The 14291-nt window shown below is 35.9% G+C and overlaps 1 protein-coding gene across 5 annotated transcripts in view; it reads left to right on the top strand.

Moving 5' to 3' along the window:
- Positions 1-14291, top strand: part of ZFAND6 (zinc finger AN1-type containing 6) — a 65485-nt gene that overhangs the window by 31497 nt on the left and 19697 nt on the right. Inside the window, exons 2-3 of one of the 5 annotated variants that reach the window (XM_057720273.1) lie at positions 3241-3397; positions 11510-11633. The exons of 2 other annotated variants lie outside the window; for them this stretch is intronic. The gene's annotated coding sequence lies outside the window, so the exon portion shown is untranslated. The remainder of the gene's footprint in view (positions 1-3240; positions 3398-11509; positions 11634-14291) is intronic. 2 more of the 5 variants (XM_057720272.1, XM_057720274.1) reach the window with 2 other exon arrangements.

Raw genomic sequence — 14291 nt, 5'->3', positions numbered from 1 at the left:
TTTTTTTCCTTTTTTCCCACCTCCCTCTTTTCTTTTCTCCCTCGCTTTAATTAATTTTGTGGTTTTATGCCACTGAAATGTTTGTGTATTATCCATTTGTGTCTTGACCTCTCAGTGATTAACATTCTGTTATCTTCTCTTCTCCAGGTGCTCTCTCCTCCAGGTAGTCAGTGTGTGCTTTGTTGGCTTCTTATTGGCATTACAGAGTTTGTTTGGGTGGGACATTTGTTTAATATTTCCCTTGTCTGTTATTGATTACGCATTATCTCTTGCTTTGGTACTGCTTTGCTCCCTGGCATAACGAGAAATTAATTTGGAGTTTTTAGCAAGGACACATCTGCTACTGCATATCCAATTGAGGACTAGCTGTGCTTTATTGGAGAAGTTTGTTTCTTTAACTGCAATAAAATAACAAGGGTGAGAGGAGGCAGACATTCACTTGGCTTATTAGCATTTACGTCTTACGTTTTAAATAAGAGCACTATTATAATTGATTAAAAAGGATAATCACAAATCAGTTTACATTGCTGTTGGATTGGAGTTTGAGTGTATGGAGATGAGGTAGGAAAGACCGATTTGCTTGTTATTGTTAGGTATTTGGTTGAAATCCTTATAACAAACATTAGGTCCAAATATTTATTTTTCTCAGCTTTTATTTTGAAATAATCTCAAATTTATAGAAAGTTGCATTAATAATACAAACAAATCCCATATATCCCCTGGCAAGATTCACTCATTGTTAACATTTTGCTACGTTGGCACTATCATCCTGTTGTATTATTTTTTTTTCTAAACTGAGAACAAGTTGCGTGCATCTTGTCCCTCTACCATGTGTACTTAGACATTTATTTTCTAAGAACAGCATTCTTATATTTTCAAGGACATTCCAGTTATATCAAGGAAATTTAACACTGATATAGTACAATTCTCTAATATACAACCCACATTCAGATTTCTCTAGTTTCCTCAATAATGTTCTTTAATAATTTTTTTCCCAGTCTAGGATCCAACCCACAATCATTGTGTTTCATTGTCATGTCTCTATTTTCCTTTAATCAGAACCATTTCCTTAGCCTTTCTTTGTCTTCTTTGACATTGACACTTTTGAAGAGTAACAGACCATTTATTTGTAGAATCTCCCTCAATATGTGTTTGTCCTTGTGATTAAATTTAGGAATTGTAGTGGTTTGGGCAGGATTGCTCCATAACTGCTGTGTGCTTCTCAGGGCATCATATCAGGAGCCACGTGTCCATTTGTCCTGTTTTCGGTGATACCAACGTTGATCTTTTGATTAATGTATCTGCCAGGTTCTTCCACTTAAAAGTTATTATTTTTCCTTCTCCAGTAAGTAATTTGTGGGGAGATACTTTAAAACTTAAAATATGCTTTTCTTCATCAAACTTTCATCCACAAAGAATTTTAACATTCTTTGGTAATTTTTCCTGAATCCATTATTAATATGGTGGTTGAAGTTCAAATATTTAATTGCACAAACCTAGTAATATAGGAGGCAGTCTGTTCCAGCTGTTGGATTCTTTAGCTTTAGAAAGTATTTTGTGTTGAACTGGAATTTGTCTTCAGAGACTTTGACACATTATTTCAAATTTTGTACTTTTGTGTCACTTGTGAGATAAGCCTGCTCTTTTCTTTAATAATCTTTCAAAATGCATTCCTTTTTTGTCTTTTCTCTAGGTTATATACTCTCATTTCTAACACTTGTTTCTTGTGAGAGGTAGCTTTCCTGAATTTATAACCATCCTGTTGATTTCCAGATAAGTCATTTATCAGTATCATACTTAACATAGAGTACCAAATCCAGATACCAGTTGCAGATATTGTTTATACCAATTTCAGATATGGTTTGATCAGTACAGTAGATTGCTGTTGCTTATAATCTAGCTTGATGCTTAAGAGCACCAGGCTTTGGAGACAAATAAATCTGGGTTCAAGTCCTGTCTCTGCCACTTAGCTCTATAATCTTCAGCAAGTTCGTAATATCTGTAAACTTCAGTTCCATAACCTGAAAAGAGTTGGTAATAATTTCACCTGTCTTTTAGGGTGGAATGAGGAAAAAGTGTGCATATAAAATTCTGGGGATGGTGTCTGTTGCACTGTAATCACTCATTAAATGTTAATTATTATTTTATAGAAAAAATGCTTCTGTTTTTACAGCCCAAGATTGGTGCAGTTTATTTTTTTAGTTGTTGTATTTTACTGTAGGCTCATTTAAACCTGTGGTGAAAATCAGAAAGTTTTAATAAGTTCTACTGAAGCACAGTTAGGCTCTTGAACAAATATTTTAACTTAAGTGAAAATTATTCTATCATGACAACTTTTATAAAGTTATGTGTACAGTATAAGTATATTATAAAGAGACATTTGAGTTACTTTGAACAAATCCTAAAACCTTTAGTCATCTTTTATAGCATAGCAAATATGCAATCAATTTTTCAGCATTAAGTAAAACTTTAAAAGTTAGCCAGTGGATTTTGAGTGTTTGGATACTATTTCTCATGGCGTTTTAAAACCATGTTGTTAATATAAATAGTAAACTTACTCTGTGCAATCCTAAAACTTTCCCTGAAATTTACTATAGAAATTGAGGTTAATAATATGTATGAGGGAAAAGTAATCACCTAGGTATTTTAGGACATAATGATTGAACACAGTTTTATTTTCCAGACAAGGTCTCCATAACACTTGAGTAACCTGTTGCGATAATGATACCATAGAAATTTGAATCTGTGGAAAATGTGCTGAAACCCTTCATTGTAAATATTAGAATTATGACTCTTTCTGTCACAACGGAACCAACAATCTCTCCCCAGTCAAGGAGGGTCCTAAGGGTTATTCTTGGGAAACTGAGGGCACCCCATTGACTATTTCTTTGTTATAGTTGTTCTTTAACTGGTGGCTGTTTATGCTAAAGAAATTAGCTAAACTTTAGGAAAAAAAGAAAAATACCTAGTTTTGCTTACTTTGGGTACAAAGAATTATAAAAAGTAATTCTTCCTTACCTAGCCTATGACCAGGTGAAGAAAAATCTGTATGTTATAGTTACATGTTGTTATATTATACATTGGTGTCAGATACCAAATGAAATGTTTTTCTTAATTTTACATAGCAACCCTTTTTATGTAGCTATAATAGTGAAAGCACTCCTTAAAATATTAGGCAGTTAAAGTGTACATAGTCAATTTGAACTGTCTCAACTCTGTTTCATGTTAAATGTGTTACAGGAATGAATCTGAAGTCTGCTGCAGTAAAACACTGAAGGCTTTAAAATGTTTTCTTGCATAAAACTCAAACTTTAGCTGCTTATGAGGATAGGGAAGGCAGGAAGCTAATGTGTGTCTCAAGATACAGGACAGCTGTTTGCTCATCAACTTCAACTGTGTGAGTAGACTTAAGCCTGTAACCCTATGTAATTAGGCATGATAACTGAAATTTTTTAATTTCAAGTACTTAAAGATACATTTAAGTCAGCATGATGAGATGTTTTTTAGGGTCTATTTTTTTTTCTCATGGGTAGGATGTTGAGGGTGGAGTGAGTGGTAGATTTTTATTTATGAAGTATTCTTGAGAATAACACTTAATTAAATATCATTAGTGACCATGTATCCTTTTTCATCATTATTCTATTGTGAAGCAAAAGAATATAATTCTTTAGATCACTCTTTATTTTGCAGTTGATTTCAGCCTTTTAAAATTAAAATTTAACCAAACAGTCATAAAAAATGTATTTTGGGAATATGTTAGATATTAGTATGGAAAATTGCTTTTAAAAATAATTTAATAAATTATAATTAACAAATTTTAAAACAGCTCTGTTTAATCAGAGAGAGTATATACTTCAAAATAAAGGAACTCTTGTTTCCTAAATGCAGTTGGAAGTCTTTTAAGTTTTCTCCTACTGAAAACTATTTCTAAACTATTTAGAAAACTATCACCTTAAAAATCAGTTTGGGATTGAAGAGTCTGATTTTTTTTTTTCCTACTTTCCTTTGTTTTTTTGTTTTGTTTTGGGGTTTTTTCCTCCTTCATGGATTTAGGAGTAAGACTCTTATTTTCCCCTGTTAGAGAAATGCATGGTTTGTGTAGAGGAGGTAATTAAAATATGACATTGCCGTGAGCAATGTGATAAGCATGTCGATAAACATTTATGAAATCTTATTAACTATTTAGGGAAGGATGAAGTAAAAGAAATACTATCTGCACTAAGATGAATTTACTTTCTCTTTCGTATCACAATGTGTTGACTGAAGAAAAGTAAAAGTTAACTGACTTTAGAATCATTGAATGAGAAGGCATTTAGAAAGCGTATGAAGAATATACACTGAATATGGATATTCTTATGAAAGTAATCAAAAGGTATGTGAGGGAATGAACAGATAAATGTAGTTGCATTCAAAAGTAGTGAAAAAAACTTGAAGTTTCAGTCTGGCCAATTTTTTTCCTTTCTGGATTGGTCATTAAATATTCAGTACTGTGCGAATCCTCAGGGATTACCTAGGCCTAATTTTTCAGTAGCTCTAAAGCGATCTTGTTTAATGATGACAAGTCACACTTTAATGAAGTTTTAAGATTTATAATACGAGATTTAACTCTCCAGTTTACAATCATTTGGCATTTCTCTTGTAGAGCCGAGTTTAATTTGGTACTGTTTTGTTTACAGTACTCCAACACTCTTCCCTCTTCTTTTTAATTAAGGTCAACAATAAAGAAATGATAGGTGAAGGAAGCCTTTGAAACGTACTTAGTAAAACTTTGATTTTTGAAGAGAGATTAGGCAGAAAGGACACACAATAGGAAAAGAGAAACTTTCATATAAGGATTTGGGGGGAAATTGTATGCCAGTAAATCAGGCCCCAGTTTCCATTTCTCCTCTTATCTCTCTGAGGTGATTCTTTGTGTTCTGTATTACTCTTCTGCCAAGCAGGTAGAGAAAAGTGTTAAGAAACTAAGTTTACTGGGCTAGAAGGTAACATGTAGGAGCATGTGAGCTCCATGCATAAAACTCCTGCTTCTGGTCTGTCCTCTGTCCTGCCCTACCCTTACCTTACCATGGAGGCTTCTCATTGATCTTGCACCCACTTTATGAGAGAATTTTGCCCAGGTTATACGTATGTTTTAACTTCTCATATTGTTGTGTTTTTCAGTATGCATTAACATGGAGTTCCTGGGTTACATTTAAGGCTGTGTAACATGGTTAAGGACCCAGGCTGTAGAGTCAGACTGCCTGATTCAGATCCTAACTATTCCTTTTTTTTTTTTAAATCTTTACTGGATTATAATTGCTTTACACTGTTGTGTCAGTTTCTCCTGTACAACAAAGAGCCACATGTATACATATATCCCGATGTTCCCTCCCTCTTGAGCCTCCCTCCCAACCTCCCTATCCCATCCCTTTAATTCTTCACAAAGCATCAAGCTGGTCTCCCTGTGCTCTGTATTAGCTTCCCACTAGCCATCTATTTTACATTTGGTAGTGTGTATATGTTGATGCTACTCTCTGATTACGTCCCAGCTTTCCCCGGTGTCCTCAAGTCCATTCTCTACGTGTGCATCTGTATTCCTACCCTGCCACTAGGGTTCATCAGTACCATTTTTCTAGATTCCGTAAATATGTGTTAGCATATGGTATTTGTTTTTCTCTTTCTGGCTTGCTTCATTTTGTATGACAGACTCTAGGTCCATCCACTTCACTACAGCCACTATGAAAAACCGTATGGAGGTTCCTTAAAAAACTAAAAGTAGAACTACCGTATGACCCAGCAATCCCACTCCTGGGCATATACCCACAGAAAACCATAATTCAAAAAGGTACATGTACCACAGTGTTCATTGCAGCATTATTTACAACAGCCAGGACATGGAAGCGACCTAAGTGTCCATCGACAGATGAATGGATTAAGAAGATGTGGCACATATATACAATGGAATATTAGCCATAAAAAAGGATGAAATTGAGCTAACTATTCCTTTTAACAGCCATGTAATATTGAGCAAATGACTTAAATCTTTCCATGACTCAGTTCTCTAATCTGTAAAATAGATACAGTAATAATTTGTTACCTGATATGGGATCTTGTGAGGTTTAAATGGGTCATCAATAATCTTTTGTTTCTTCTTTGGGAGGAGTAATATTAAGTTGCCTATTCTAAATCCTTAAAGTAATTGTTTTTAAGGCTTTAGAATTAAGAATTGGGAACTCAAAAAGTAGGGTATGTTCAGTTGGGTATCATGGGAGATATCTCTAGAGCAGTGGAATAGAAAACCTTACTCTCTTGCCTCCTGTTCTCAGTCTGCTGTGTTATCTAGCCCAATTTCAGTTTTTCAGTAGCCACTTATGGCTCATGTATTGGACAGTGCTGTTCTAGATAGTTGGATTTGAATCTGTGTAATATTATTTACATTAAACATGACATTTCTTGATGACACACAGCTGTATTTGTCTAGAACATGAAAGATTGTTCTTGCATCAGTTGTGACTCCACGAAAGAGGAGGAAAGGAAGCAGAAATACTTCTTGAAGAATGTTGGTGAAAGGTATATTTCCTCTGGGTTTTAGGTAAAGTGATTTTTAGGCAATAAAGCAAAGTCATTATAGTGTTATTTTAAAATAAAGGCATGGATGGATGAATTAAACAGTGTTGCATGTTTTGAGTTCTGTCAATAGTGACTGCTTCTACCTTGCCAGCACAGTTTCATTCATGCATTCAACAAATATGTCTACCACGTGCCAAGCATTATTTTAAGCATGAGTGAACAAAATGGACAAAATCTCTGCTGTTACAGAGGTAACATTTTTAGTAGAGGGAAGATAGATGAAATAAGTGTAACTTAGTAAATTAAGATTAAGGTAAGGGCATTGATGAAAAACAAAGCTGGAAAGGGTAATAAAGGATGCTGGTTACAGTTTTAAATAGTGGGGTAAGGGAAGCCCTGTCTCAGAAGATGACATTTGAGCAGAGGACCTGAAGGAGATGAGGTAACCTAGTCGTAGGAGAGACTTCTGGAGAGTAGAAGTTACATCAGTTACAAAGGCTTTTTGACAGGAGCATACCTATTGGTCAGGTAATGGGGGAACAGATAATAAAGAGCCTTTAAGTCATGGTAAGGAGTTTGGCTTTTACTTGGTGAATTGGAGGATTTTGAGTAAGCAAGCAGTATGATTTGTTTTAGATTTTAACATGATCACTGGCTGCTATATTGAAAATACACCATAGGAAGATTAGAACAGAAGCAAGGAGACATATATACTAGTAACTATATTAGTTATCAATTGCTGTATAGAAAATTACCCCAAAACTTAGTGGCTTGAAACAGGAAACATTTACTGTTTTATACAGGTTCTGTCAGGAATATAGAAGTAACTTAACTGTATGATTTTGGCACAGGGTCTCTCATGAGGTTGCAGCCAGATGTTAGCTAAGGTTGCAGTCATTCAAAGACTTAACTAGAGTTGAAGGATTTGCTTCCAAGGTCACTCATACACCTCTTGGCCAGAGGCCTCAGTTACTCAGGAAATGGGGCTCTCTTTATGACAGTGGTAGCCACCTTCCCCAGAGTGAGTGGTCCACAAGAGAGAGAGCAAGGCATTAGCCACAATGTACAGTGTCTTTTATGACTAGACTCAGAAATGGCAAACCATCACTTCCACAGTATTCTGTTGATTGTCCAGACCAACAGTGATAAAATGTGGGCGGGAACTACAGAGGGCCAGAATACCAGGAGGCACGGGAGTCACTGGGGACCACCTAGGAGGCTGGCAACAAATAGAAAATGAAATTTTAAGAAGATACCGTGAATTTTTGCCTTTTAACAAATTAAATACCTAGGGATATCTAACAAGAAATATGCAAGACCTGCACGAACACTGTCAAAACATTATTGAGAACTTGAAGACCTAAGTAAATTGAGGAGTAGGCTATGTTTATACATCTGTAGATTCAACACAACCCTAACAGGTCTCCCCACCCCTGCTAGAAATTGACAAACTGAATCTAAAATTTGTATGGAAATGCAGAGAGCCAAAAATCAGCAACACAATCTTGAGGAAGAATAAAACCGATAGCAGCTATCCAAAATCTATAGTAATTTAAAGCAGGATAGGCAAATAGACCAGTGGAATAGAATTTCTCAATTCTATCTAGGAAAAGACCCACATATATGTATGGTACCCTGTGTATGGACAAAAGTGAGACTGCAGTGCAATAGGGAGAGGACAGTCTTTTCAATAAATGGTTTTGGGTTAATTAGATAGCCATATGGAGAAAAACAGGTATCTTAACCCCTACCTTATTCCATACAAAAAATCAGTTCCAGATGGATTACAGATCTAAATGTGAAAGGTAAAATAATAAAATTCAGAAGGAAAATAGAGTGACCTTGGAGTAGGCAAAGATTTATTAAATAACTAACTATAAAGGATAATTGTTAACAAAATCATATTAAGGCAAATTTTGGTTTCAAGACAGCATTAAAAGTGGAAAGACAAACCATTGTGGAAGGTAAAGTAAGCAAAAGGCAATCCAACAGGAAAAAATGCACAAAAACTTAAATAGGCACCAGACAAAAGAGGAGACCCAAATGGCATATGCAGATGTGCTCAGCTGCATTGCTCCTAATGGCAGTGAAAATAATAGAACTACAATGAGATGTCAGTACACATCCATAAGAATATTTAAAATAGAAAGGCAGATGTATTAATTTCCTAGGGCTGCAGTTACAAATTAATCCAAATTAAGAAGCTTAAAAACAACAAAAACTTATTCTGTAACAGTCCTGGAGGCCAGAAGTTTGAAATCAAAGGATTGGCAGTGCCATGCTCTGTAGAAGCACTAGGAGAGAATGCATTTCTTGCTTCCAGGTGCTAGCGGCTCCATGCATTCTTATGGCCACATCACTCCAGTCTCTGCCTCTGTCTTCACATCGCCTTCTGCTCTGTGTCTCTCAAAACTCTCTGCATCTCTCTTATAAGTATACTTGTGATTGCATCTTAGGCCCAACCGAGTAATCCAGGCTAAGCTCTTCTTCCTGAGATCCTTAACTTAATCATCTTTGCCATATAAGGTAGTATTCAAAGGTTGCAAGGATTATGACGTAGACATGTCTTTGGGGCTACCATTTAGCCCAGTATAGCAGGCAGTACTAAGTATTGGTGAGGTATGGAGTAACTGGGATGCTTAGACATTACCAGGGGCTCTGACGTTGCCAGGAGAGTGTAAATTTCTATAACCACTTTGGAAAACTGGTAGTATCTGCTTAAAGGTGAGCATACATACCCCCTGTGACCCAACACATCCCCTCTCCTGGGTATATATTGAGCAGAAATTGTAAGTATGTTAGTCAGAAGACACACAGTAATGTTCAAAACAGCTATATTCATTATAGTCATAGGCTGGAAAGTTCCCAAATCCCTATCATCACTATAATAAATAGTGGTTTATTCATATAGTATAATACACTGAATAGCAAAGAGCAGGAATGGACTATGCCTAGACACATTAGCATAGTTGAATCTCAACAACAATTTGAGAGAGGCCAGACACAATGTGTATACACTGTATAATTCCGTTTATTAAAAGTCCAAGAATAGGAAAAGCTAATCTAGGGTATTAGAAGTCAGCATGGTGGTTATCCTTGGTGAAAGGATAATATTTGGAAAAGAGAATGGGGAAGCTTTTGGCGGGTACCGATGGTAATCTGTTTCTTGATTGGGGTGCTAGTTACCCAGTTGTGTCTAATTTGTGAAAATTTAAGCTTTACACTTAGGACTTGTATATTTGTATATGTTTAAAGAAGAAAAGAATGGGAGTTGTTGGTAACTTTTATAGGTTTCTTTACTATAGGATTTCTCAGTTGAACTAATGGAGTATCTTTTATTTTGATATTCATTGATGGTTATTTTTGGTTTGAAAATTTTAGTAGAGCAACTTGATTATAACATTTATAAGGACTTTAAATTGCAAGTGACAGAAACCCAAATCAAACTAAAGCAAAACCCAAATTTGTTCACATACTGGGAAATCTAAGGGGTGGAGCTGTCTTCAGCAAGCCTTTGTCTTGGCTGTCTTCTTCCTAACCATTTTGGCTTTAGTTACCTTATTTTAATTAATTGTGATGTGGACTTTTTCTCCATTGTGGCAAAGATGGCCACCAGCAGCACCAGCTTTACATTGTATTGTCTTCAGTGTAATTTCAGAGCAAAATCTGCCTCTTTCCCAGTAGTACCAGTAAAATCCAGGAAGGAAAGATTGGCTGATTGAGTCATATGCCCAGGCTTGGATCACGTGCCCACCACTGAGACAGGTCTGGCCCTGAGGAGGAGGAGGAGTTAGGCCTCCCCAAAGCAAATGACATGATCTTCCCACATGCAAGAGAGATTCTGTTATCTGAAAGAGTAAGGAGGGAAAACATACCAGGCAGACAGAAACCATCAGTTTCAGGAATGTGGATATCTTCCAGATTCAGTTACTGAATGATTTTATAATTATTAAGACACCATGGATTTTATCTATCCTTGGTAGATGGAAAACAGTGTGCTAAATAGAGGAGAGTTTGTACCAAGAACATTCCTGTCATTTTTCTCACTGTAACAACTCTCTGTGCAAACTATACCTGGAGATACATATTTGGATGAAATATTGCCTTTCAAAGTTCTTTCCCCTTATTGGGTGATGAACATATGCTTAATTAAGAGATGAGGCTTATTAGCAAGAGCAAATAATACTTTAAATTTACATTGCTTGGATGAGAGAATCCCACAGTTAAAGAGTACCTATGCTTGAGTCCCATGTCCACCTAGCCTCTCTGCATCATCTCCAGTGATGATTATATTAAAGTCATTGCTTATTTAATCCAGAGGTTGGCAGACTTTTGATTGTCACCTGTTTTTGTTCAGCACGTGAGCCAGGAATGGTTTTTGCATTTTTAAGTGCGGGGCGGAGTTTTAAAGGGGGACATTTTATAATGTGAAAATTCTGTGAAATTCAAATTTTGGTGTCCATAAGTAAAGTTATGTTGGAACACAGCCATGCTCATTTGTTTACATATTGTCTGTGGCTGCTTTTATATGACAACAGCTGAATTAAGTAATTGTAACAGAGACTGTATGGCCCTGAAGCCTAAAATATTTACTGTCTGGTCATTTACAGAAAGGTTTGCCAACCCCTGATTTACACATTTTTGGGTAGAATGTGACAGATTAGAGTCATCTAAGATGGGAATGCCAGTCAGAGTTTTTCTGAAACCTGTCTTCTTCAAGTGAAAACCTTATAGTGGCCTCTTTTTGTGAGATTTATCATGCTAGTCAGTGAAAACTTTCCTTATATCAATAACTGGAAAAGTGAGGTTTGTATGTACTAGAATTACTTTTGGGGTCTCTTATCCTTACATAACCTAGTATGTTGAAACTGATGAGTTAATATTTGCTGGGAAGGAATATGTAGTATCCCCAAAGATGTTATCCTCATGTTAGCTGGACTCGCGCCTTTTTGTCTTTCAGCCCAAGCAACAGCAGGAAAGACAACCTGACATAGGGAACTGGGGACTGGTATACAGAGAGAGAACTACAAACCTTCCTCAGTACAGTAGGAACCCTAATCCAAAATCCCTGTACTTTTATCAGAGTGAGTAGCATTCATCCCAACTGTTCTATATCGAGTCATACTTTCTGATCTATTCGCTTTATGAACTTTCCTAGGTTTTTTGTAATCTCTGCAAAGGTTCTTGACCCCCAGAACATATGTATATTGCCTATATGATAGATGATGGATCCAAATGCTCAAAACTCTATGGGAAATTACTATATGCTAACAACAGATATTAATCTCAAATGCTTATGACAGAATGGGTATTCCTCTTTTGATCAGTTATTATTAAGAAAACAAATTACAGTAGAATATACTCTAAGTTCTACTTTGCTCTTTTCTGAGATCTCCATTTGATAAAATTGCAAAGAGGATTAGCCAGTTCTGAGTGATTTAAGGCCAGGGGTAAGGGGAAAGGTAGTCTTTATCACTTTGTGCCTTCAGTACTAGTTCAAATTTTAATAGGCATTCTTATTTAACTGAACACATTATGTGTATTTTTTTCTTCTCCTGAAATTAATAGTAAAGATTCCAAATTCAAAAGGTCGTAGGTGTTAATTTAGGAATTAAAACTGATGCTTATAAGATTGGTCAGGTAACTGAAAGTGAAGGTAGCCTTGAATTGGAGAGTATGGGCTCTGTCTAAGAGGGGGGTCCTAGCTGATTGGTGTTAATTTTGGGAACACCAGTCCACTGTTGTCAGGTCTTGCTGTTTTTCAAGAGAAGCTGGAAATCCAGGATTTTTGACATTCCCCAATTTCTGAATGCTAACAACTAATTTTTAAAAATTAATATGTGTTGGCTAACCAAACATGCCTGTGGTTCATATTTAACTTGCTTGCCAGTTCACAACTTCTGTATTTAATTCATCATTATACATTATGTATATCCTCCCTGTTTATTTCAGGAGGAGGGAGAACAACAACGAAATGAAAAATTGTGTGCGCCTTTTATAACTGGCTTGGGTTACTGATCATTCTTGCTGAATGACTGTTTCAGTGTATAAATTATGAGTACTGTGGTTGAAACATTTTTCATCAATCTGTTTTCTCCCCTTTTCAATGGAAAATAACCATTTTTTGCTGATGTGAATACTTCTAACAGTAATGAAATATGTTGAATGTATTCAGAATGTTTTGTGGTATTCATAATAGGCATAAAGGGGATTTGAAGGAGAAACCATTTAACTGGGAAATGACTTGTATACCTATAAAGCACTTGAGTAATGGTAAGCTTAAGTGCCCCAAAAGAGTGTTACAGACAGCCTCTGTAGGAATGCAGGGCAGAGGAGGATCGATTTGGACAGAAATGAACCCAGAAGAAGTAGAATTTAAGCTGCTTCCTGAGTAGGATTGTTACAGGCAGAGTGAAGAAGCAGAAGGCATTTACGAAGGAAGGAGCAGGGTGAGCTAGAAGCTTGTTTCCAGCAATGAGCATGATTTGTTTCAAACAGATGGGAGCAAAGGACCCTCTGCTTTTAGGATGAACAGAGTTAGAGCAGTTACTGAGTTTCTGCCATGTGCCAGGCACTGTATAGATGCTTTCTGTATACATTGTCTTAGTTAAATAAATATGAGCACCCTTTTAAGGAGTTGAAACTTAGGGAAGTTTAGTAACATGTCCAAGCTCTTATACATAATAAAAAACGGCAAAGCTGGGATCAGCGCCAAGCCTATTCACTTTTCACTCAGCATACTTTCCAGGGAAATTGGGCTGGTTAGGGTAAATTAGGTGTAGAGCATTAGTGCCAGGTCTTGTGCTCCTCTCTGGGGCAATTATATAGTAACTAAAACAGAAGTAATATGAGAACTGGGTATTTTAGGAGCATTTAAATAAGTGGATTGTGAGGAGAAGCAGTAAAACAAGAAAACTTTTAAAATAACCCAGGTGTGAAGTGATGAGAATCAGAATTGGGATGCAGAAGAAGAGAGCATGAGATATTTCAAAATGAAAATTATTGAAACTTGGTGACTTAACTCTAGGGGATGAAGCAGAGGGAAATATGTTTAATTAACATGTATTTGCACTTATAATTGGGTCTATGTTGCATTCATTTGTTGCTGTTCTTTTGTCAGAATTTTAATAATTGGTAGTGAATTTTCTTTGCAAGCTTAAAATATTTGATCTTGCATTTTTTATGCTAATAAAAATTTCTTAGGTTAAAAGACAGAAAAAACAAATTTTCTCAAGAACTTGGTTAAGCTAATTAAAGCTGCATAATATCATAAGGTTGAATAAATGAGTGAAATTTTAAATTATCTTTAAATGAAAATAAGAATCCATGAATGCTCATGAATTTATAGGTTTGGGAGGGACAGGATGGACTTTGAAAGTCTTTCTCTTTGTTTTCTTAGATTTAAAAAAAAGAATGTTGACCTGATTGCTTACTAGATATGTGTCCTTGGGCAAGTTATTAAGTCTCTTTGAATGTCAGTTTCCTCATTTAAAAATGGGGATATCAGTAATACCAACATCATAGGGTTCTGGAGAGAATTAAATGAGATAATATAAATAAAACAATAAGAATGCGTTTTGGCCCATAGTAAGCTCTGAAATAACTAAGTACAATCTGAGGTGGGAAGAGAGGACAGTCAGTTGTGGGTTTGATTATCAGAAATCATATTTTCTGACGAAGCGAGAGAGTAGCACAGACATATATGTACTACCAACTGTGAAATAGATAGTCAGTGGGAAGTT

This window comes from Hippopotamus amphibius, chromosome 2, assembly GCF_030028045.1.
Source record: "Hippopotamus amphibius kiboko isolate mHipAmp2 chromosome 2, mHipAmp2.hap2, whole genome shotgun sequence".
NCBI lineage: Eukaryota > Metazoa > Chordata > Mammalia > Artiodactyla > Hippopotamidae > Hippopotamus > Hippopotamus amphibius.
This window is presented reverse-complemented; position numbering and strand designations above follow the sequence as displayed.